Raw genomic sequence first — 25533 nt, 5'->3', positions numbered from 1 at the left:
AGGTCCTAGGCCAATTCTGAAACTTCTCTACAAGTTCCAAATCCAAGCAGGGGCTGGGCTTGAAGGGCTGAGCCTGTTGTTTAACCCAGTACCTTCGATAGGAATGAAAATGGCACAGAGAAATATTAAAAGAAAAAATCAGGCCGCCTTCTAGTGAGCTGTGTGCTCCCCAGACGCTTTCTTAAAAGTAGCTTACTTTAAGGTGGTTCAGCACAGTGGTTGGTCAGAGCAAGGGCACCGGAAAGCTGGGGTTGGTTGTATGCTGTGCCACTGACCTGCTGCGTAACCTTGGGTATGTCAAACAATCTTTCTGTCTGGTCTGTTTTTCTTTGGGGTAGGCTGATCTCTAGTGTAAACCACAAACACCTGTAGCCTGGAACAAACGTTTTGGAAGTGCCTGACTAACTTTTACAAAGGCTTTAGCTCCCTTGAGTTAATTAGCAATTAGTTAACTCAAAGGGTGTAGGCATCACCTATGTGTGTGTACAGTGCCTACCACAATGGGACCTCCATCTTGTTAATACATAATACAAATAACAGATCCAGGTTTGTGTTCCCCAGGGATATCCCAGATTACGGTTTCCTACGTAAACATTGACTGGTTTAATTAACCCTAGACCAGTGTGCCTTGCTTTTTCACTAGCATAATGCTCTTTGTTGTGGTTTGAGATTCACCATCTTTATATGTATTTTTGCCTGGTGCCCGGGCGCACACACACACAGGGTAACAGAGTGCTCGGATCCCACAGTAACAGGCATGTCAGAAATGGCTGACCAGATACAGTGGAACTTGGAAAAGGGTGAAATTCATGCCTCTGCAAAAGGCAAACACAATTTAGGCCTGTGAATCACACAACAAAGGGCCTAGGTCATACGCAAGCCTTGGAGTGAATTTCACCTGGACTTCAAAGCCATTCACTCCCTCACCCAAAATAACTTCACTGTAAGCAGAGGGGCGTCAGATCTAGGGTTGCCATTAGTATATTGCAATGCACTGACAAATGAGGACTTCCGTTCTACTTCTCTACTAAGGGAGTTTCACTTTCTCCGTGTCCTCTCCAAATGAGTCCCCTTGTATATAAAAATACTCACGTCCTGGAAATGTTCAGATTCTGTAACCGTAAGCTGCAGGCTGTTATTGCAATGGGCGTGGGAGAATCAGAGCTGTATTTATAAGGGGTGTGGACATTTCTCCAGCTGTGGCCTCACCGCCTGGCTGTGTTTTTCCTGATTGAAACAGAGCCAGTGTTAGCAGCCAAATATTAAACCAAACACGTCCATAGGTGGCTGCAGAGCCCACGATAAGGTTTTTCTTTCAGGGACTTAGGTATTGCTGCGAGTCCTAGTTTTATAGAGATTGTAGCCAGTCCCTGCCTCAGAATGCTGAAGCTGAAATCATACTGGAGTCAGACCTCAGTCTCTCCTCTTTTCCATAAGACTCCCAAAGACACGGCTTTCTCTTCTTGCACCCTTTTTTTGGACTCTCCCAACTTGCATCAAGTTGTAATAGCCATCACTGTCGCGTGCAGCTGGACAAAGAATACATTATACAGTGGGCCAATATCATCCCTGGTGTTACTCCACTGATACCTCCAGATCAGAGTGTCGCTCTCTCCTCGGTAGTCATTTTACACTGTCTGCACATTTAGGCTCTCTCTCTGCTGTAGAAACTACGGTCATAGGGGCCTAGGTTGTTACACAGTAAAACACCTTGCAGCATTAATGAGATGGAACCCGGCCAGGTTGCTGATCCATACTGCAGCCTTGCACTCAGCAGGGATGCATCATGGATTAGACATGTATCTTAGCATACAGTTTAGGCCTCTCCATATCGCACCACCTAACCATTGCTGACCACTTTGAACTGCGTTCCCTCCAGCGCAGCAGTTTCTAGTGTAGACAGGACTTCAGTATCTGAGAGAGTGAATTTATATGAAGATGAGGTGGAACTTCAGTCCTCAGCAAGTGTGAATATGAATTCCATCAGTTCCTAAATGGTGTCCCAGTTTCTATTTATTACATAGGGGTTTGTTTTTTTCCCTCTTGGGGAAAGGCCATTAAGTTTGCCTACAATTCTGAACTTTCAGAAAGTTTGCCTTTTTTTATATACAGGGTTTTAGTTCAGCTTATAGCAATACAGCCCAGCTGCAAAGTTTGCCTCTGAGCTGGGATGTTCATCTCCAGTTTTTTTCAGCTGTAGATGCTGAAAGTGTTGGTGTCTCTTTACAAGAGATATATTTAAAGACTTAAGACTTCTGGAAGGACAGGGACTGGGAGGGAATTTCCATTTGGCAACAGCGCAGTTGCCAAATGTAATTTCTCTATTGATCCAGTTTGGTTAAAATAGTGTTGATTGTCTGATGTTGTTGTCCTCTGCCTGGAGGAACAAATGGATATTGGCTTGTTTTTTAAGCACTGAGTGTCACAGCTGTAGGCAAATGCACCTTTATTTCCCCTCAGAGGCCCAACATCAGAAGATCGGATACTAGGCTAGATGAACCATTCGTCTGACAAAGTATGGCCCGTCTTATGTCCTTAAGGGCACCACTAGCTTTCGGCTTCCCGCTTCCCAGCCATCACCTCTTTTGGGTGGAGGCCTGTGTCTCTCTCCCTTCTGACCCGGGTATTTCCAGGCTGAACAGGTCCCTGCCATCACTGTGTAATTCCCAGCAAAAGACAGTCTGCCTAAGCGGGCCTGCTTCGCTTGTTCCCTCAGAGAGGGTACATAGGATAATTGCCCCAGTTATAAGTTACCGCACAGCTCTTTCCAAGCAATCCTATTTTATTCTTAAGGTAAAAGTGCTACAGAGAAAACATATGAAAAACAATAAAAGAATCTACATGCATGCGAATAAGCTTACTAGAGATCACCCTCTCCAGCAAGGGCTTTGGCAGGAGCAGCCCTTCAAAACGTCCCCCCTCCCCACAGGGATTTCCCCTGTGGTTTCAAGTTCATCACACTTTTTGCTCAAAATGAGAACACAGTCTTAAGGGGCCTTCGTAGGCCAAAGTCCTTCCAACCCTTCCCTAAGGATTGGGGCCCTCTGTGGACCAGAGGGCCTGGCTGCATAAGAACAAAAGCCCTGCGTCAATTCCCCGCCAGGATCTTTATCCCAACATCCTTTCTTTGTTTGCTAGTCTCTAGAGAATCCAGTCTGAACCTTTGAAGAGATGTTGAATAGGTAATCAGCCAGACAATGGGCCCACTCCCCAGGGCGAAGCTTCAAAGAGCTGATCAGTGGAGAAAGTTCATTAGCATAACCCCCCCCCACCCTGCTTCCCAGTGAAGTAGCATACAGTCTTGCTATAGCACACAAACAATTGCATTTTTAATACAATGGACCCCAAAATACTTCAACTTAATTCAATGAGGTTTGTCCAGGATATTGCCGGTAAATTGCCATCCGATGAAGTGAGCTGTAGCTCACAAAAACTTATGCTCTAGTAAATTCGTTAGTCTCTAAGGTGACACAAGTACTCCCTTTCTTTTTACTGAGCTCCAGGTATTTCTTGCAGGGATTTCTTTTGACAAAGCTGGAATCGGTCTCTATCGTTACAATACTGACTGCTTGATGCTGCCCAGGATCTCATTTGGTGACTTGGCTTCTTTATTTCTCTCTCTCTGGGCTCAGTCCTAAGCCCACAAGCAGAGCCCTAGAAAAGGGGGGAACCCAGAGAGTTTTGGATTGGGGGCAGCCTTTCTGACACTCAAAATAAACTTCTGCAGCTCACTGGTACAGCCCCAGCAGTTTGACTGCATTGTGCTGAGGTCAGAGCTGGCAGCATTGTCCTTCTAAGCCTTTTTTTAGACGTATCCACAAAGATTAACCCTCAGGCTGAATTTTTTCTTGGATAGGCTAAACCCATAGGAAGTATTTTCCCCAGGAAGATCAGCAACAGTCAGTTTGGGGTGGGGGAGGGAGTATGGAGAGGAAAATGGGGGCTTCATTTATACTTTAAACAAATATTTGGCTGCTTTTTTGCAGCTAGGACACTTACGATTTCAGTGCAAAATGAAGAGACCCTGCACCTCCCATAACTCAAGAACCAGGGTCTTCACACAACACAGGAACCAGGGGTTACCCAGTGAAATTACTGGGCAGCAGGTTTTAAATAAACAACAGGACAATCTTCTTCACACAACGCACAGTCAACCTGTGGAACTTGTTGCCAGGGGATGTTGTAAAGGCCAGAACTATAACTGGGTTCAAAAAATAATTAAGTTCACAGAGGATAGATCCATCTATGGCTATTAGCCAAGATGGTCAGGGACACATCCCCATGCTAAGGGTGCCACTAAACCTTTGACTGCCAGAAGCTGGTACTGGCCAACAGGGGATGGATCACTCCAAATTGCCCTGTTCTGTTCATTCCCTCTGAAGCACCTGGAACTGACCACTGTTGGGAGACAGGACACTGGGCTAGATGGACCTTTGGTCTGACCAAGTGTGGCCATTCTTATGTTCTTAAGCATGTCTCAGTGATTAAAACATGGCTAGTAAAATCTGTATCCTGACTTCAGTGCTCCTAGCTCGGGGTGACTGTAGGCAAATCAGCTTCTTGTAGGGTCAGGCTTGCAGTGCATTCGTTTCGGTTGCTCGTCATTCACTCCTATTGTTTTAAATGCAAGAAACTGTTTTGATGCAAACGATTGGTGTGGAATTTTTACACACACAGCTGTTATGGTTCCCCTGGTAACTGTAACTCCATTACACCAACTTGTATTCCTTACTATATATAACTTTAGAAAACGCCAGGCCAGGGGCCTGAATAGAGTTGCGGCGGGTAACTTTGACTTTTCCGTGTGTAACCTTTCACCCACAAAGTCACCGTGAGGTGATTCTTTTTAATTATTTTTTTTCAGAAGCACAAAGAACAAAAAAGCAGGAACCTTCACTTTACCCTTGGCTAAGAATTGAGAACAAGTCAGCACATGTGGGTTTTACTAGGTGAGTCTGCAGAGTTCAGCCTTGGGATGAGAGCCCCCTAGCAACTTTAACTCAGTCATCTGTAATGGTTGCTTTGAGAGAGACAGATAAGGAGGCAGTCTTCCTAACGGTAACATAGTTTCCTTATCACCATGAAGCAGATCTTATCAGGAATGTTGCAAGTAGCCCCTCTGAAATATACAGACATATATTGTCTGTTATCCTCTGCTCTTGTTCGGCTGGCAATATAGAAAATGCTAGCAATCAATGGATTAACTGGCAGCCTGTTGGCTTTTAAAGGTTCTGTTCCCCTGAATAACATTTCTCATCCTCTTCTGGGAGATGTTCCCTGTAAATAGAGAGAAATCTTGTAACATGCTAAGTAAAAAAAAAAAATGAAGTGAGAGGAAACTTGAGTCATCTTCCTGTGCAGTTTAACTGGCAGTTTATGACTAATAAACCCCACATTGGTATTAGTGTATTGGAATCACACTCATCTTCCTTTTCTGAGAAGAAAAAGAATTACGAAGGTGGCTGTTTTTCAGCAGCCAAGACACATGATTAAGGAAGTAAAAGCCTGGGGTTCTGTTCCTAGCTCTGCCATTGGCTCATGTGCTGATCTTCAGCAAAGTAACTTAACCTCTTGTTGCTTCCGTCTCCTCAGCTGTAAAGACCGTTGGAGATCTCAAATGAAAAGTGCCTCATTGCAATGTGAATTCAGATATGAAGTTGACAGGTCTCTTGGAAACACCAATGAGCACAATCTCTCCAGGATACAAGAGGCAGAAAGACTGGATTAGATTAATGCCGTGTACCCTGGTACCACTTACTATTATGTTTGAGCTGGTGAAGTTGGGAGTGAGGGTGAGAATGTGGGGCTGTGTTGGAGAGAGAAGTAGGAGAAAAGTTATATAAAGATGTGATAAATTCACAGTAGCCCTAATGGTGTCAAGAGGGAGAATAGAAGGGGGGTTATATAAACCCCAGGAGCATGAAATAATTTCATGGCAGCTCTTAGTAGGCAGTGTTCCTCTCCTGTGTTTCATTTCCCAGTGAAAATAATATATCATGACTTCAGGGGAAAGTTTGGGCTGAGCAAGGACAGCAGAATCCAGCCCAATGATACTGTGCACTTTCAAAGTGCTGTGCAAACCTGAATTGTGAAAATGTTCCAAGTCTCTCTCTTTTCCTTTAAAACGCTCACGTTAACCTGCAGGGCTGGCTGACTGCTTCCAGTAGTATACTCTAGGAAGACACACAGTATCTCTTGCTTCACCAGGCACAATTGCACACCCCTCTGCTCTTGAAAACTCACCTGAGTTGTGGTCCAGCTCTTCAGAGACAGAATGACAGAAGCAGCTGCCCATCCCCACACACTGCGAGAGGAAACTGTCCTTCAAGCAGGAATCATTTAGGGAAAGTTCTATGGCCTGTGTTAAGCGGGAGGTCAGACTAGATGATCACAGTGGTCCTTTTCTGGCCTCTGAATTTATGAGCATTCTGTGTACCACCATCCATCACAGCATCTCCTCGTGGCAAACAAGCTAGACCCAAAGCACTGAATCGGGCAGAGTTACTGCAGGAAATGTGCCCAGAGGAAAGTTCTGCATCTTTGCTCTCCACCATCAATGATGTGGACCAGCAGAGGGCAGAATTGTCTCAGAAACCGATGAAGTGAGCTGTAGCTCACGAAAGCTCATGCTCAAATAAATTGGTTAGTCTCTAAGGTGCCACAAGTCCTCCTTTTCTTTTTGCAGATACAGACTAACACGGCTGCTACTCTGAAACCTGTCAGAAACCAAGCAAGCCAGAGCCGCCCCCACTCCCCTTACGGTTTCCTCTAGTCTGCCTGTTGGCTGTCACTTGCCTGTGCCTGTCTGATTGTTCTCTGCTGAGCTCCCTGTTCTGTCTGAGCTATGTCTTTGTGTATTTCTCTGAATTGACATTTAGCCGTAAGCAAGATGGTCTGTCGAGGACGTTGTTCGGTTGTAATGTGTAGTGCATCTCAGTCCCCTAGGCAGGTGACTGTACCTCTTAGTGTGCACGCGTGCGTGCATTTACACGCGTGCGTGCATTTAGGGTCTTCTTATAGGGTTGCCAACTTTGGTTGGACAAATTCCTGGAGAGTTCATCACATGACCTTTAATTCCTGGAGACTCCTGGCCAATCCTGGAGTGCTGGCAATCCTATCTTCTCAGCACCCATCTTCTTGGATCTGATTCACCTTCTCTGAATATTCAAGCAAGAGAGTTTACACGCATGTACTCCATGCATCTGATGAAGTGGGTTACAGCCCACGAAAGCTTATGCCCAAATAAATTTGTTAGTTTCTAAGGTGCCAAAAGGACTCCTCGTTGTTTTTGCTGATACAGACTAACATGGCTACTCCTCTGTAAGATTTCAGCAAATGGCACATAGGGTTGCAATACCAGTCAAGTTTGGCCTGGCTGCTCCTCCGTCCAGCTGGAGGCGCGCCCGGGCCAAATGGTGTTGGAACCTGGTGCACAGGGAGTCTGTTCCTGTACGTCAAGAACTCTACGTCTGAAGGTACCAGCTCATGCAGTGTGTGGGTAAGAGAGAGGGGAGACTCTATGGCCAAGGTAGACCTGGGGTGCATATGGAGGGGAATTAGTGGGGACTGCAAGGGGGTCCCTGCTGGGAGTGCGGGGACTGGAATTTGCCCCCTCTAAGAAATATCTGAATTGGCACCACCGCTTCCTGTGTTGTGAGTTTTTGTGCCTCAATCCCTGAGCTTTGCAGGACTCAACCAAAACATAAAAGAAGAAGTAAAAGAATGCAGCTGTGTCCAATGCCAAGTGCAGCCTTTATAGTATCTGCCCTTGCCAACTCAAGGGGCTTCTTTGCCTCAGGGCCAGATAGAAATCCACCATTGCAAACTCCTTCACTTAAGTGCCCTTCTTGGTTCCCCTTGTGACAAAGAACCAACTCCTATGAGTAGTCCTATTACCTGCTACATGCATCAGTTCTCAGTTCTCTGCTTGGGGATGTGAGAGTTAGTACTTGCCCGTGAAGAAGCAGTAAGCCTATTGTCCTGATCTATATGCGGGATGATGGTTATCAGATTCCACTGATCCTTGTGAAGCCAAAGATTCTTCCCCAGGAATGACTCGGAGCCAGATTACACCCAGGCACAATGGATGTTATTTATCATTTGGATTAGAATTTGGAGAGGTACATTTCTCTGGAGACAGGTGCTCTGGCAAGGGTTCTATTAACATACAAATGTCCAGTGATGGACAAAGTCCCTACACCAGAGCTTGAATTTTAAGGGGGGAAGGGGAGAGGGGGGCTAAAGCCCTTGTAGGAGGTTGCAAGTATTCTCCCTCCTAACAGTTGTTTGTAACAGTATGGGTGACTTTGTGCACGTCATTAGAAAAGCAAAAGGATGGAGCTTTTCAAAGCCACCCAGAGAACCGGGGCACCCAGCTCCCACTAATTATATTGGAAATTGGGACTCCAAAGCCCTCCAAGAGTACGGGTCTCTCTTCACCTCTGCAAGAGTTTCATCCAAGATAGCCAATAAGGTTTCAGTAATGGGCAGGGGTGCCTCTCCCACTCCAAACACCATGTTGAATTGGGTGGTGCCAGGGTCTCCTGAAAATGCTCCTGCTATACAGATCTACTTTCCCTATGTCTGCACTGCAGATCTTTCCAGGTGAAGATGGCTTTGCCTGCCCTGCAGGCTATACAGCCCTGTGTGTGGTTGGCGCAGTGCAAAGTGCCCACTGGCATAGATCTCGCACTCACAGGAGTGGCAGTAGTATGGCTGGAAAATTACAGCTCATTTCCTTGTTTGTAGTGCAGCCAGGAGATGTGGAGTAACCAAACCTCTGTGCCTGTCTCTGGTTTCCTGGGGGGGAGCTGTTCTCTCTGGGTGATGGCTTCACAAGGTTTGGGTGTAGAACAAGAACCAGGCTGAGTTGGGGGCGGGGGAATATTCAAAATGATTCTTGACTTTCACCTTCCTGTATGGTTAATTGACTGTGCAGCCGAGATAATCTGGGAGCTGGGGAGAGGAGGGATGAGAGCTTCCTCCCCATGCATGTGTTGGGTTGGGAGTTCCAGGCAGGGCTGTATTGGCCAACTCGGCTCCTTGTGAAATTATTCGCTTCCTCCCCCCACAGCTGGCACAGGGGGAGGTTTGGCTCTAAGGGACATTGGCTTTGTTTTCCCTTAACTTAACTTCCCTGGTAGCAGTCTGGCCTGGAGGAATGAGTGCAGAGCCTGAGCTGTGGTCTGGCTCTGCCACGGACTCACTCAGCCACATGACCTCTCTGAGCCTCAGTATGCCCACATGTGAAATGGGTTGCACTGCCCCCTGTAATCGTCTCAGGTAGGGTTGAATGGCTTTCAGTCACGCAGCATGGATTGGGGAGTAAGCAATTCCAGAATGTCCTGCATCCCTGACAGACCTGTGAGGATACTTTGCCCCTAATTTCACGCTATTCTCAAGTCTACTATCCTTGAGGACACGCATGTGAGCCACCATCCTTCCAGACCAATCCCCCTCCCCACTTGCCCCTTGCACTAGTGTCACTTGTTATTACAGCTGGCCAGCAGCAGGGCAGCCCCGTGGCCCACGGTTACCTCCGTGGATACTAGTGTATTCTGGTGAATAGAGTAGGTGGCAATGGGGGTCAGGAGACCTTGCCATTGTCCTCACTGCCACTGACCTTGGGCAAAGTCCTTACCTTGCTTGTGCCTCAGTTTCCACATCTGTAAAATGGGGATAAAGTGCTCTGCGATGTCCAATAAAGGGGCTCTATAAGTGCAAAGAATCCTTATTAGGTGGACACGCTTGGGGAATGTGGCACACTCAGGGTTAAAGAAAACTGCCTGCAGGATGAAATTTCCATTGGTTTGTTCCAGTTCTCTCCGGCCAGGCTATGAGGGGAAATGCTTTATGCGATGTTTTATGGCCAAGGGAGGGAGTGCTTTTGTCAGGGAAGGGAAGCCAGGAATGATTGAGGACCTATTAAAAGCTGAAACTGCCAGATCCACCAATCACACTGAGGGGCTGATTCCAGCAGAATAAGAAAACAGCAAACTCAGGGAGGGGAAAAACAGTGGCAAAGAGCTGAGCAGATGCGGGTGCTTCACTTCTTTCAATTTGGGTAACAGGCCTACCCCTACCCCAGCAGCAGCTATGGACTCCATTCCTGGCAAAGGCAGCCTGTGTTAAATGAGCCCACACCCTGTCAGCACCTTCTTTTCCCTAAAGACCAGGCCCCATGGACTTCAAAATGGGCCAAATTTCCATTGACTTCAATGGGGCCTGGATTTGCCCCAGGAGTGCAAGTATGTGAAAGGTTGGAGGATGGAGGGAATTGTTTCAGGTGCTCCAAAGGGACTATAGTGACAGGGTGCTATGCACAGACCCAGGGCGGACGAGCTGATAGGTACTCTGCGGTGTTTTATGCAGCCCGTTGCCGAAGCAATGTGAAATTCCTGATTGAGCGCCTCGGGCAGTTGGTCAGGTTCAGAACTTCCAGCCAGATTTGGTTTCAGAGTAACAGCCGTGTTAGTCTGTATTCGCAAAAAGAAAAGGAGTCCTTGTGGCACCTTAGAGACTAACCAATTTATTTGAGCATGAGCTTTCGTGAGCTACAGCTCACTTCATCAGATGCATACCGTGGAAACTGCAGCAGACTTTATATATACACAGAGGATATGAAACAATACCTCCTCCCACCCCACTGTCCTGCTGGTAATAGCTTATCTAAAGTGAGCATCAGGTTAGGCCATTTCCAGCACAAATCCAGGTTTTCTCACCCTCCACCCCCCCACACAAATTCACTCTCCTGCTGGTGATAGCCCATCCAAAGTGACAACTCTTTACACAATGTGCATGATAATGAAGTTAGGCCATTTCCTGCACAAATCCAGGTTCTCTCACTCCCTCACCCCCCTCCAAAAATCCACCCCCATACACACACAGACTCACTCTCCTGCTGGTAATAGCTCATCCAAACTGACCACTCTCCAAGTTTAAAACCAAGTTAAACCAGAACATCTGGGGGAGGGGGTAGGAAAAAACAAGAGGAAATAGGCTACCTTGCATAATGACTTAGCCACTCCCAGTCTCTATTTAAGCCTAAATTAATAGTATCCAATTTGCAAATGAATTCCAATTCAGCAGTTTCTCGCTGGAGACTGGATTTGAAGTTTCTTTGTTTTAAGATAGCGACCTTCATGTCTGTGATTGCGTGACCAGAGAGATTGAAGTGTTCTCCGACTGGTTTATGAATAAAGAAAAGGAGTCCTTGTGGCACCTTAGAGACTAACCAATTTATTTGAGCATGAGCTTTCGTGAGCTACAGCTCACTTCATCAGATGCATACCGTGGAAACTGCAGCAGAGTCTGCTGCAGTTTCCACGGTATGCATCTGATGAAGTGAGCTGTAGCTCACGAAAGCTCATGCTCAAATAAATTGGTTAGTCTCTAAGGTGCCACAAGGACTCCTTTTCTTTTTGCGAATACAGACTAACACGGCTGTTACTCTGAAACCTGGTTTATGAATGTTATAATTCTTGACATCTGATTTGTGTCCATTTATTCTTTTACGTAGAAACTGTCCAGTTTGACCAATGTACATGGCAGAGGGGCATTGCTGGCACATGATGGCATAAATCACATTGGTGGATGTGCAGGTGAACGAGCCTCTGATAGTGTGGCTGATGTTATTAGGCCCTGTGATGGTGTCCCCTGAATAGATATGTGGGCACAACTGGCAACGGGCTTTGTTGCAAGGATAAGTTCCTGGGTTAGTGGTTCTGTTGTGTGGTATGTGGTTGTTGGTGAGTATTTGCTTCAGGTTGCGGGGCTGTCTGTAGGCAAGGACTGGCCTGTCTCCCAAGATTTGTGAGAGTGTTGGGTCATCCTTTAGGATAGGTTGTAGATCCTTAATAATGCGTTGGAGGGGTTTTAGTTGGGGGCTGAAGGTGACGGCTAGTGGCGTTCTGTTATTTTCTTTGTTAGGCCTGTCCTGTAGTAGGTAACTTCTGGGAACTCTTCTGGCTCTATCAATCTGTTTCTTTACTTCCGCAGGTGGGTATTGTAGTTGTAAGAAAGCTTGACAGAGATCTTGTAGGTGTTTGTCTCTGTCTGAGGGGTTGGAGCAAATGCGGTTGTATCGCAGAGCTTGGCTGTAGACGATGGATCGTGTGGTGTGGTCAGGGTGAAAGCTGGAGGCATGCAGGTAGGAATAGCGGTCAGTAGGTTTCCGGTATAGGGTGGTGTTTATGTGACCATTGTTTATTAGCACTGTAGTGTCCAGGAAGTGGATCTCTTGTGTGGACTGGACCAGGCTGAGGTTGGTGGTGGGATGGAAATTGTTGAAATCATGGTGGAATTCCTCAAGGGCTTCTTTTCCATGGGTCCAGATGATGAAGATGTCATCAATATAGCGCAAGTAGAGTAGGGGCTTTAGGGGACGAGAGCTGAGGAAGCGTTGTTCTAAGTCAGCCATAAAAATGTTGGCATACTGTGGGGCCATGCGGGTACCCATAGCAGTGCCGCTGATCTGAAGGTATACATTGTCCCCAAATGTGAAATAGTTATGGGTAAGGACAAAGTCACAAAGTTCAGCCACCAGGTTAGCCGTGACATTATCGGGGATAGTGTTCTTGACGGCTTGTAGTCCATCTTTGTGTGGAATGTTGGTGTAGAGGGCTTCTACATCCATAGTGGCCAGGATGGTGTTATCAGGAAGATCACCGATGGATTGAAGTTTCCTCAGGAAGTCAGTGGTGTCTCGAAGGTAGCTGGGAGTGCTGGTAGCATAGGGCCTGAGGAGGGAGTCTACATAGCCAGACAATCCTGCTGTCAGGGTGCCAATGCCTGAGATGATGGGGCGCCCAGGATTTCCAGGTTTATGGATCTTGGGTAGTAGATAGAATATCCCAGGTCGGGGTTCCAGGGGTGTGTCTGTGCGGATTTGATCTTGTGCTTTTTCAGGAAGTTTCTTGAGCAAATGCTGTAGTTGCTTTTGGTAACTCTCAGTGGGATCATAGGGTAATGGCTTGTAGAAACTCGTGTTGGAGAGCTGCCGAGCAGCCTCTTGTTCATATTCCGACCTATTCATGATGACAACAGCACCTCCTTTGTCAGCCTTTTTGATTATGATGTCAGAGTTGTTTCTGAGGCTGTGGATGGCATTGTGTTCCGCATGGCTGAGGTTATGGGGCAAGTGATGCTGCTTTTCCACAATTTCAGCCCGTGCACGTCGGCGGAAGCACTCTGGTTAACATAGTGTATAAGGAAAGCTGAACGGTGACAGTGAATTACTGTCCCTTCCCTGCTAGGGCCTTGGGGTTACTCTGTGTTACTGCCAACCATTGTATAAGGACCATGGCTTAATTTTGCTAAGGAAACCTGAATGAAGGTCATGGTGTCTTCTTCTACATTATCAGTGAGGTTAAGGCTGGAGCCCTGACATCTCTCTTCCTTGACACAGGGCTAAAGTATCCGAGTTGCGGCTGCTAACCTTTGGGTCACTGCAGTGAAGATGGAACTTCCAGGAGATCAGTGACATTCCAAGTGCATACATCACACAGTTGCCAAAATGTCCTCGTAACACAAAATCAAAACACACTCTGCATTGGCAGAATTATGGATGCCCCTGGGCCATGTGCACACACCGAAGATGCACTTAAATCGACACAAAACCATTGTGGGGGGACAGAAAGCTGGGTTTCAAATCGATTCTATCGGGTGAGCTTGTGCCTGTAAATTTGTCAGCAGAACTAAGTGAAACAGCTGTGAGCTAGATTTAAATCAAATTAAAAATGTCCACACTGGAGTTTGCACTGGTTTAACTAAACATGTTTCAAATTGCACCTTTTAGTTGCACCTCCCCAAGCCCATCACCACCGCCCTCCTCACTCAAACAGAACAACACATCTCCATGCCTGTGACCCCCAGCAGTACCAAACCATCTGCCCAACACTTCTATGATTTTCACCCCTGTCCCCAGCGTAATGCAACCACCCTGTCACATTCCCACTAAACCCAAGATGCAGTATCAATCCATGCGCCTTCTGACTCATCTCAGACAGGCACATGCAGGAAGACTTGACCTCTAATGGACTGATCTAAGGCCTATTGAAATCAATGGGAGTCTTTCCACTGGCTTCAGTGGGTTTAAGATTAAGCCCCTCCTGAGCATCACACCATCACTACTCAATCATTGTCATCCCATATCCACTTCCAGTGCTACCACCTGCTTATTTTCGGGATGAATCAATCCTTTTGAGTGTACATGTGTGAACGACGCATGTGGACATGCGGCTGCCTTTATATTATTATTAGTGTGTGGTCATAGACCAGGACTCCGTTGTGTTAGGTGCTGTACAAAAGGATGGTCACTGTCCCAAAGAGCTTGTGTGTATATAATTGGGTGGGGCAGGCTGAGTTTTGTGATTGTGTACGTTATGTCTTTTGTGTGTGTGTGTGTGTAGCTCTAAGGCTTTGTCTACACTAGCACTTTTGTCGGTAAAATTTTTATCAGCCAGGGGTGTGAAAAAAACCACCCCTCTGACGGACATAAGTTTCACCGACAAAAGAGCTGGTGCGGACAGCACTCTCCTGCCAACATAGCTAACTCTGTGCGTTGGGGGTGGTTTAATTATGCCCGCAGGAGAGCTCTCCCCCGCTGGCAAAGAGCGGCTACAGGGGAGACCTTGTAGCAGTTTAGCTGTGCTGCAGTAAGATCTGTAGGGCAGACATAGCCTAAATCTGTGATTGTGCTTTTGCTTGATGGAGTGAATGCCTGTGTGTTTGAGGGGCAAAGATGTCTTAGGCTATGTCTACACTACGCACCTTTTAGCACAGACGTGGCACAGACATGCCACTAAAAGGTGCACAGTGTAGCCGCTCTTTGTCGGCAGGAGAGAGCATCCCCACCGACAAAAACATGCCACGCCCAACGAGCGGCATTGGCGGCAGAAGAGCCTCCTGCCGACAAAGTGCTGTTCACTCCTGTGCTTTTCGTCAGTAAAACTTTTGTCTTTTTTGGGGGGGGGTGTGGTTTTTTTTCACACCCCGAGTGACAAATGTTTTACCGACGAAAGTCCAGTGTAGACAAAGCTTACGTGTAGATGAGTGTGTGAGTCCAAGTGCATTGTTCACGGGTCACTATGAGCCTGTGTTTGTCTCTGTGGATGTATGAAGGCCATTGACAACAAAGGTGGTTAAAGGACTTAGCAGAAAACTGGAAACAGCTGAACTACGAGAAAGGAATGACCTTTCCAGCTGGGGTCACTGGTTGCTTTTGGAGGTGCAGCTGTGGCAGATTTTGTGTGTGTCTATTTCCCAGTCTGCCTGGGGTGTTTTGTTGGTACACACGGAGCACAGTATGTAATCATCTTGTCCAACTATATAATTCTGTTATTTCAGGTTTCAGAGTAGCAGCCGTGTTAGTCTGTATTCGCAAAAAGAAAAGGAGTACTTGTGGCACCTTAGAGACTAACCAATTTATTTGAGCATGAGCTTTCGTGAGCTACAGCTCCCTTCATCGGATGCATACTGTGGAAAATACAGAAGATGTTTTTATATACACAAACCATGAAAAAATGGGTGTTTATCACTACAAAAGGTTTTGTCTCCCCCCCACACCCTACTCTCCTGCTGGTAATAGCTTATCTAGCCTTACAATGTGTATGATAATCAAGGTGGGCCATTTCCAGCACAAATCCAGGTTTTCTCCCCACCCCCCAACAAACTCACTCTCCTGTTGGTAATAGCTTATCTAAAGTGATCACTCTCCTTACAATGTGTATGATAATCAACGTGGGCCATTTCCAGCACAAATCCAGGGTTTAACAAGAACGTCTGAGGAACAGTGGGGGGGGGGGCGGGAGAAAGGAATAAACAAGGGGAAATAGGTTACTTTTTATAATGACTCAACCATTCCCAGTCTCTATTCAAGCCTAAATTAATTGTATCCAATGTGAAAATTAATTCCAATTGGATACAATTAATTTAGGCTTGAATAGAGCCTGGGAATGGTTGAGTCATTATAAAAAGTAACCTATTTCCCCTTGTTTAATCCTCCCTCCCCCCTTGTTCCTCAGACCTTCTTGTTAAACCCTGGATTTGTGCTGGAAATGGCCCACCTTGATTATCACACACATTGTAAGGAGAATGATCACTTTAGACAAGCTATTACCAGCAGGAGAGTGGGGTGGGGGGAGAGAAAACCTTTTGTAGTGATAAACACCCATTTAACATTCATAAACCAGTCGGAGAACGCTTCAATCTCTCTGGTCACGCAATCACAGACATGAAGGTCGCTATCTTAAAACAAAAAAACTTTAAATCCAGACTCCAGCGAGAAACTGCTGAATTGGAATTCATTTGCAAATTGGATACTATTAATTTAGGCTTAAATAGAGACTGGGAGTGGCTAAGTCATTATGCAAGGTAGCCTATTTCCTCTTGTTTTTTTCTACCCCCCCCCCCCCAGATGTTCTGGTTTAACTTGGATTTAAACTTGGAGAGTGATCAGTTTGGATGAGCTATTACCAGCAGGAGAGTGAGTCTGTGTGTGTATGGGGGTGGGTTTTTGGAGGGGGGTGAGGGAGTGAGAGAACCTGGATTTGTGCAGGAAATGGCCTAACTTCATTATCATGCACATTGTGTAAAGAGTTGTCACTTTGGATGGGCTATCACCAGCAGGAGAGTGAATTTGTGTGGGGGGGTGGAGGGTGAGAAAACCTGGATTTGTGCTGGAAATGGCCTAACCTGATGATTACTTTAGATAAGCTATTACCAGCAGGACAGTGGGGTGGGAGGAGGTATTGTTTCATATTCTCTGTGTATATATAAAGTCTGCTGCAGTTTCCACGGTATGCATCTGATGAAGTGAGCTGTAGCTCACGAAAGCTCATGCTCAAATAAATTGGTTAGTCTCTAAGGTGCCACAAGTACTCCTTTTCATTTTTTCATGGTTTGTGTGTATAAAAACATCTTCTGTATTTTCCACAGCACGCATCCGATGAAGTGAGCTGTAGCTCACGAAAGCTTATGCTCAAATAAATTGGTTAGTCTCTAAGGTGCCACAAGTCCTCCTTTTCTTTCTGTTATTTCAGACAGTTGATCCCAGGACCCATGCTCTCTAGCTTGAATCCTTTCTCTCTCCATCACGAGGTGTTATTCACCAAAAGTGAATGTCAGGGTAAGAGGGGTGGGGATTTTTTTGTTCTCATGAAAGGTGAGGCTTGAAGCATTCCTTAAGCGATTTCCTCTTGGTATTCACAGGTTATGTGCCACACTCGCTCCCTAATCACGTTCCCGCTCCAAGCTCACTGTAAAGGTGGGAGGCCGAACCCACTCATAATCTCAGTCTGTCATCAGAGGCTGAACACTGGGAGTCTGATTCTGCTGTCACTTACGCTGCCATAAGTTTGCAGTAATGCCACTGAAGCCAATGGAGAGACATGGGGGTTAGAGCGGTGAAAGGAGAGGAGAATCACACCCAGAGAGTTGGCCTGTCTGAAAGCGACCTTCTGGGCAAGATTCCTTGTGAGTTTTACAGCAACCCCGTTACCCCAATGGTAAATGAGAGTGGGGGATGTAGCTCTATGGGACAGAGGAGAATAGGAGCTAAATAGTGCCCCCCTGTGTAACAGGGCAATTAGGAGCTCTGGTCCTCAGCCCACTCCTGGCTAGGACTGAAGCCTACTTTACAAAAAGAAAAGGAGGACTTGTGGCACCTTAGAGACTAACAAATTTATCTGAGCATAAGCTTTCATGAGCTACAAAAAAATGTGTTAGTCTCTAAGGTGCCACAAGTCCTCCTTTTCTTTTTGCGGATACAGACTAACACGGTTGCTACTCTGAAGCCTACTTTAGTGACTCTTTTCCAAGTTTTCTGAGAGGTTTATTTCATGGCCCTGCTGGAGCACAGTATGCCCTGCCTCATCCCCAGCCTAAGGAGAACAATCCCAGCTCCTGCGACTACCAGGTGGACGTGTTCATAATCTCAGTCCCAGAAGCCTCTTCAATGTCCTTCAACCCACCCTGCACAGGACAACCCAAGCTACTCCACGTTCTTGGTCTGGGGCCTCCTTTCCCACTGGCTGGAGGAGAGCATCCCCTAATAGGTGCTGTGGAGACATGCCATTCTAGACTCTTCAGGAACCATTGCTTCTGGTACTGATGGAGAGCATGGTGTATGTCTTTTATTCCAAGATCGCTTCGGCTTGGATTAAATTACTAACATGATCTCAAATACTGGGAGGGGAGAGAGAGATGTTTCATACGTCTATGAACAGGTGATGGTGACTGTTCACTATCCGTAGTTATGATGGGTAGAGTCTCCACACAACCTGCTATCCAGTGCGTCTGGCGTCTGAGAGAGAAATTCCCTGGATGGTTGCTATCTGTCTCCGATACTGGCTGCTTGTATGAAGACCGTGATCAAGACTTTCTCCAAGACCTCAGAGGTGGGGGAGTGGGAACTGGGAGTCATTGCACAAGAGATTCCTTACCCCCAGACTGCCAGAAGCAGGCTGCGGTGCTCCATGAAAAAAGGAGGTGATGTTCTTAGATCTACTTGTCCCCACTGTTTTTCCAACCTCAGATAACCTCCGTGAGTTACAATCATTCAGGAAAGAAAGCTTGTCCTGCACAGAGCTGCTGCAGTACTGTTCTCTCACGCTCATCACACGGATTAAATGTAGCCAGCCTCTGCCAGGATCCCAAATTCCATAGCACGGGGATGCAGTCGTGAGAGCACGACACAGACAGAAGGAAGGGGAGTGCAATCAGGGATCTGTAGCAGGCATGGAGGTGGTCAGAGGTAGCAGAAAGCAGCTTTTTGCTGTCCAGCCTCAATCTTGTACCTGCAGTTTATGGCCCAATGTTGAGTCTGCAGTCGGTACCAACAGGTTAGGTCAAAGTAACTCATTTGCAGGAGCAATCAAGTACTAAGGCAGGTAGGAAAGGGGCTGGTTTGGGAGCGGCAGAAGCCTGAGGGGTATGTCCTGCCCTCTGATGGGTTTGCAAGAAAGTGTTTTATCCCTGGCTATTGGAATCCAGCCTGAAGATCCCTTTCCTGCCATTAGAGATGTCCGGCTTGAGTTCAGGCTCATTAAGAGAGCAGCAGGAGGATGGCTGTGAGCCTGCCTGGCCAGTCACTGAGACCCAAACCAATTCAAATGCTTCCTGTCTCATTCCTGCATTTGACAGCCAGCTCTGCCCCAATGTCCTCCCTCCTTACATCTGAGCAGGTAAAAATAAAACCTGGGAGCAGAGACTGAAAAGACACCAGTGCCCGTATCGGAGCAAGAGAGCTTCTCCCCTCCAGACTCCGGCACCCCCACGGCTTTCGGGTAAGGAGAGGCATAGCACTGGCGTAGTAAGTGGTAACAAAATGCTTCCACAGCCACCTTATTACTAGTCAGGGTGGCCAAGATGACAGAGCGAAGGACAGACCTCAGTGTTTGACTAGCTACTCTAGGAAAATGGACCCATGTCTGACAACAGGTGTTAACCAGGATTCCAGTGCTCCCTCAACTGGAGTAGAAAATGGTTTAGTTGCTAATGCAGAATCGGCCAAAGCATTTGAAGGACCCATTACAGTGGGTTTGAAAATCCTGCTTTGAAACAGGAATAGATTAAAGCACACTGGGGAACAGTGTACGGCAGCAGGGTCCACCCAGACACTTAGAGCATGGCAAGCAAGTGCGGGGTAGATTACCCCCCAGCTTGCCGCAAACGAAGTGTTCATGTAGACAAGCCCTAAGGTAAATTTTGCATCAGTTTGAGAAAATAAGCTACTAGGGATAATGTATTCAAAAGAGCCTAAGCCCTATTTTCAAAAGAGACTTAGGGCAAAATTTTCAAAAGCACATAGGCCCAGATTTGTAAAGATATTTAGGCATTGTGGCTCTCAGTACTGCAACACCTAAGTCTCATTTTAAAAGGATTTTGGGCTCCATTGACTGTGAATTGGATTTAGGCTCCTAAATGTCTCCAACCCTCTTGAAAATGATATTTAGGCTTCTAAATCAGTTAGGAATTTCAATGCTGAGCACAGAAATGCCTAAACACCTTTACAAATCTGGGCGTTAGTAGCTAATTGAAAGTCAATCCTTCTTTGGCTCCTATGTACCTAAGTCACTTTTGAAAATGGGACTTATACTTCTAAAAAGTTGCTCAGATGCTTTTGAAAATTTTACCTTCAGGACCCTAAGTCCCATTGATGTTCAGTGAGACTTAGGTTTTTTAGGCTCCAGATTTTCAAAGGTATTTGGGTGTCTGAATAGCAGTCAGGTGCCTAGCAGGATTTTCAAAGAAACACCTGAGCTGGTTAGGCACTATTGAAAATCCCACTGGGTGTCTGCTTCTTCCCCTGTCTATATACCTTTGAAAATCTGACCCCTGAAGTGCTTACGACACTGAAAATGGGACTTAGGCTCCTAAGTGACTTTGGCACTTTTGAAAATTTTACCGTATCAGAGTGAGAGGCCAGCCCTGAACTTCAGTATAGAATTTTTAAAAAGCTAATCCCATTTAATGGGTGAAAGACAGTTTTAGATGTTTTAAAGACCTTATGGGTTTGATTTCATTGGCTCACTTGGTAGGGACATATAAGAAAGGAAGACCAAAGAATTCCAAAATGTGTGTACCAAGGAATGCCACTACATGGCCCATGATCATGTAGCCACCAAAATTTGTGATAACAGGAGAAGATTGCCAGTGATGAACAGAAACTTAATATACAATCAGACCATCTTAAGCTCCTTGCCAGAGATCAGTACAGGTGGTTCTTGATTTGCAAGGAGGTCATGTCCCTCTCGGATTTGCCAAAAAGGTGATGATCATTTCAGGAGCATTAGCTTACTAATTTTAACCCCAGGTTCTTTTCACATCTTCTTTTACTTTGGACAGTACTTTTCAAATCAGGACACAATTATTCCTGACTGAGGCAAAGAGGTGATTGCTTAAATCTTGCTTGTCATGGAGTGTGGAATAGGCTGATTGTTTCCTGATTGAAGCAGAAAGGGAGTTATAGTAACTTATTAACAATATATATTCAGGGTATATTTGACCTCTGTACACCTCACACTGACCAGGCAGTCAGTCCTATCAGCATATAAATCAGCAACTTTAAAAACATGATTAATTGATGTTAAGGGCCTGGAATTTTCTGTGAATATGGAAGTGATTTTGCAACCCAATTAACTACGTGTCTGACTATATGGTTGCCCCTGCAAATCATGGAGGCAGCTGTCTGCATACAATGAGTTGCTCCAGTAGTCATCTGAGGGGTCAGAACTGCAGGCCCAAAATGAGAAGCTGGGGAGGGGTCTCTTTAAAAAGCCGAGCCATTTATTGGTAGAGCAGGAAAGTGACTCTTGCTTCAAGGTTCTGAGGATTGAGAAGAGAAGGGATGTCATATCCACTGAATCTGAGGTCTGGTCTACACTGCAGACCTATACCCGTACAGCTAGGTCACTTGGGGATGTGAAAAATCCACACACCCCTGAGCGACTTAGTTATACCAATCTAACCCCCCGTGTAGACGGCGCTATGCTGGCGGAAGACTTCTTCCACTGACGTAGCTTCTTCCTCTCGGGAAGGTGGATTAACCACACCGACTGGAGAACTCTCTCCCATCGGCTTAGAGCAGAGGTGGGCAAACTACGGCCCGTGGGCCTCATCCAGCCCGTGGGACCATCCTGCCCGGCCCTTGAGCTCCCGGCCTGGGAGGCTAGCCCCTGGCCCCTCCCCCACAGCCTCAGCTCGCCGTGCCGCCAGCGCTCTGGGCAACGGGGCTGCGAGCTCCTGCTGGGCAGCATGGCTGCAAGACCCGCTGGGTGTAGTGTATTAAAGTGCTCCCCGTAGGAACGAGCTACTTACGGAGCACCAGGACTGGCAGCGGTAAGTAGTACACCATAGTAGCACATTCCTACGAGGAGCACTTTAATACACTGCACCCCAGTAGGAAAGTCTGTGCCTCCCTAAACAGCCTGGCGCCCACCCCCTATCTGCCCCCTCCCACTTCCCGCCCCCTGACTGCCCCCCTCACAACCCCTGACCCATCCAACCCCCCCCCGTTCCTTGTTCCCTGACTGCCCCCTCCTGGGACCCCCCGACCCTAACCACCCCTCTGGGACCCCACCCCCTATCCAACCCCCCCTGCTCCCTGTCCCCTGACTGCCCCGCCCCCTATCCACCCCCCCTCAACCCCCTGACACATACCCCAGGACTCCCAAGCCTATCCAACCCCCCCTGCTCCCTGTCCCCTGACTGCCCCGCCCCCTATCCACCTCCCCTCAACCCCCTGACACATACCCCAGGACTCCCAAGCCTATCCAACCCCCCCTGCTCCCTGTCCCCTGACTGCCCCCTAGGACCTCCTGCCCCTTATCCAACCTCCCCGCCCCCTTACCGTGCCGCTCAGAGCACCAGGACTGGCAGCCGGGAGTAGTACACAGTCAGTAGCACATTCCTACGGGGAGCAATTTAAGACCCTCCATCCACTTTTGGAACCCTTACGGGGCCCTCCGGCCAAAAAGTTTGCCCACCCCTGGCTGACAGCATCTTCATTAAAGCATTACAGCCACCCAGCTGCGCTGACGCAGCGTTTTAAGTGTTGACTTGCCCTGATACTTCGGGGAACTTCTGCTTCTATTCACTCCTAGGAGCCCTGCAATCCGGGCTGTCTCAGGAGTCTTCGTCAAAGAAAATATTTTGTTTAACAGGAAAGAACTAAGTGGCAGTTCTAAGGTACTAGGCGATTTATAAACAGCTAAGCAAGGTAAATAGCCGACTGGGGGAGAGAGGAGTCTCAACTTTTAGAAACTCTGATTTGAAGTAGCAGCAATACACTGTACAAATCTTGGGGCTGCCAATTGGACAGGAGAGGGATGCTGAGCAATCGCCGGCCGAGGGTTTGTGTCTTATGAGGAAACTTGTCTTATGAAAGGAGACTCAAGAAGCTTGGCTTGTTTAGCCTAACTAAAAGAAGGTTGAGGGGAGATATGATTGCTCTCTATAAATATATCAGAGGGATAAATACCAGAGAGGGAGAGGAATTATTTAAGCTTAGTACCAATGTGGACACAAGAACAAATAGATATAAACTGGCCACCAGGAAGTTTAGACTTGAAATTAGACAAAGGTTTCTAATCATCAGAGGAGTGAAGTTTTGGAATAGCCTTCCAAGGGAAGCAGTGGGGGCAAAAGATCTATCTGGCTTTAAGATTAAACTCGATAAGTTTATGGAGGAGATGGTATGATGGGATAACATGGTTTTGGTAATTAAATATTCACGGTAAATAGGCCTAATGGCCTGTGATGGGATATTAGATGGGGTGGGATCTGAGTTACCCAGGAAAGAATTATCTGGCTGGTGAATCTTGCCCATATGCTCAGGGTTTAGCTGATCGCCATATTTGGGGTTGGGAAGGAATTTTCCTCCAGGGCAGATTGGAAGAGGCCCTGGAGGTTTTTCGCCTTCCTCTGTAGCATGGGGCACGGGTCACTTGCTGGAGGATTCTCTGCTCCTTAAAGTCTTTAAACCACAAGTTGAGGATTTCAATAGCTCAGACATAGGTGAGAGGTTTTTCGCAGGAGTGGGTGGGTGAGATTCTGTGGCCTGCATTGTGCAGGAGGTCGGACTAGATGATCATAACGGTCCCTTCTGACCTTAGTATTTATGAATCTGTGAATCTGCCTTCGTGTTGCCTGTTCACGCTGCAGGAATGTCTCACATGCCTAATAAACTCATAATTCCGTCAGGGGAAGTTACCTTTAGATGCCAGCCAGTGACTCGGAGGCAATAACCTTGAATTTGTAACCTGCTACAGGCGCTGCATTCATTATTTTTCTTCCATTACCAAGAAGGATCAGCTTCGGGATGTGGAAGGAGGAGATTTCCAGGGTCAGCGAGTTTAATATTTTGCATGTCTAGATAGAATGATACTCGGAATAGAAGGAAGATGTTTGTCCTCCATGAAGGACTGTGTGAAAAGCATAAATGCATAGGGTCTGAGTCTCCTCTTGCTGGGATAAATCAGGACCAGCTCCATTGTGGGAAATGAAGTTACAGTGGTGTAAAATTGGTGCGGGGGTGGGGGTGGAACCAGGCCCCTGGTGGCAAAGTTACAGTTGATATACAAAGGGGTTATACATATTCTGTCAATCGGATGATAGTTTAGGGCTGGACCCTCAGCTGCTCCAGAGCTCCTCAGGGATGGAACTTGTGCTGGCAACTTGAACTTGCCTCCAAGGGCCATTCGGAGAGCTGGCGATCACTCCAGCTCCTCTCCCATCTCTGGAATTCCCATCCTCTCCTGTGCCCTCTGGCATTCACATGGCATAGACCTGGGCAAGCCTGCTCGGGAGTCGTCCTCAGCTGCCACCTTTCCATCCCCCTTCCCCTGCCAGGGACTGGAGTCAAGATCAGAATCTGGCCCGTTAAGTCTTTTCTTAGACGTCTGATTCTGTCAGGGGCTGAGTGCCTTCAGCTCCCTAGTTAAAGTAATGGGAGTTGAAGCCATTGAGTATCTTGCAGAAGGCTCTCAGCACCTCACAAGCTTGGGCCCTAGGAGCATAGAGAATAGCCAGAGGAGATCTGGGTTCTGGGTGATGCTGCTGTGGGCAGGTCAGCGGAGTCACCTGGATTTACTTGTTTTTCTTCTTCTTCCTCTTTCTTTTACTTTGCTTAGTGGCTTTGTGCCGTGCAAACACCTCATAACTAGGCAGAGTGTATCGAAATGATGCTTAATTCTCTTATCACACTTATCAGAGAACGCCACTGGGACACATTGAGGTAATTGTCTTCTTCTCCCCTCTTGCTTTTCCTCTTTAATTTGATCCTTATGTTTGCCTCGGAACAGCAGGCATAAATGGATGGCAGTTTCAATGTGTTTATCTTTTCTTACTGTTTTATTTAATAGATATGGATTGCTTGGATGCTTTGTTTAATGGATCTGTGGACAAGAGACGAGAGGAGATCTCATCTCTGTAATTTAAAGAACTGGCAATAAAAGAGAAAAAAAGAAAGGAAACGGTGAACAGCAATGCTTTCAAATATATGTGAACAACCATCCATTAATAAAAGCCCTGATCCTGCAGTGGGATCTGCGTGGCCCCAATCCACCCTTAGCCAGGTTGAGGCTTTTGATTGTAATCCCTTCAGGCTGGGAACCATGCGTCATAGATATCTCTGTAAAGCCCCTTTCAAAGTGCTACATAAGGTCTAACTCATGGCCCAGTGGCACAAGGGAGTAAGGGAGTGGAAGAGGTCCCTCACTCCTTTGCATTGGCTACCTGTGCCAGGTTGCAGCAGGAGGAAGACAGCAGGTAATTCAGAGCCACTAAGCCCTTCCCTCCTGTGCAGGTGGATGGTAGGGAAGGGACAGGATCTGAGCTCTGCCCCCCAGGGCACTGGCTAGCATCTCACTCTGCACCAGGGACAGCATAGTAAACACTGCCCTTTGCCAGGGCTGGTGGTAAAGTGACCATTCCAGCCTAATGCTCATTATTAATAATGGTTAACATCCCTACCCTCCGCTGTATATGCAGGAATGGGAGAAAATCACAAGCGTGCAAAAAACCCCAAAACCCTGT

At 46.9% G+C, this 25533-nt stretch overlaps 1 long non-coding RNA gene across 1 annotated transcript in view; it reads left to right on the top strand.

Annotated features, from left to right (window-relative positions):
* LOC144271452 (uncharacterized) overlaps positions 1–24901 on the top strand; it is a 32968-nt gene extending 8067 nt beyond the window's left edge. The window contains exons 3-5 of the long non-coding RNA XR_013347352.1: positions 23769–23842; positions 24630–24733; positions 24861–24901. This is a non-coding gene — a long non-coding RNA (uncharacterized LOC144271452). The remainder of the gene's footprint in view (positions 1–23768; positions 23843–24629; positions 24734–24860) is intronic.
* Positions 24902–25533: the final 632 nt, after the last annotated feature.

Source organism: Eretmochelys imbricata, chromosome 10, assembly GCF_965152235.1.
Source record: "Eretmochelys imbricata isolate rEreImb1 chromosome 10, rEreImb1.hap1, whole genome shotgun sequence".
Classification (NCBI taxonomy): Eukaryota; Metazoa; Chordata; order Testudines; family Cheloniidae; genus Eretmochelys; species Eretmochelys imbricata.
The sequence above is the reverse complement of the archived record's forward strand: the minus strand, read 5'-3'. Positions and strand labels throughout refer to the sequence as shown.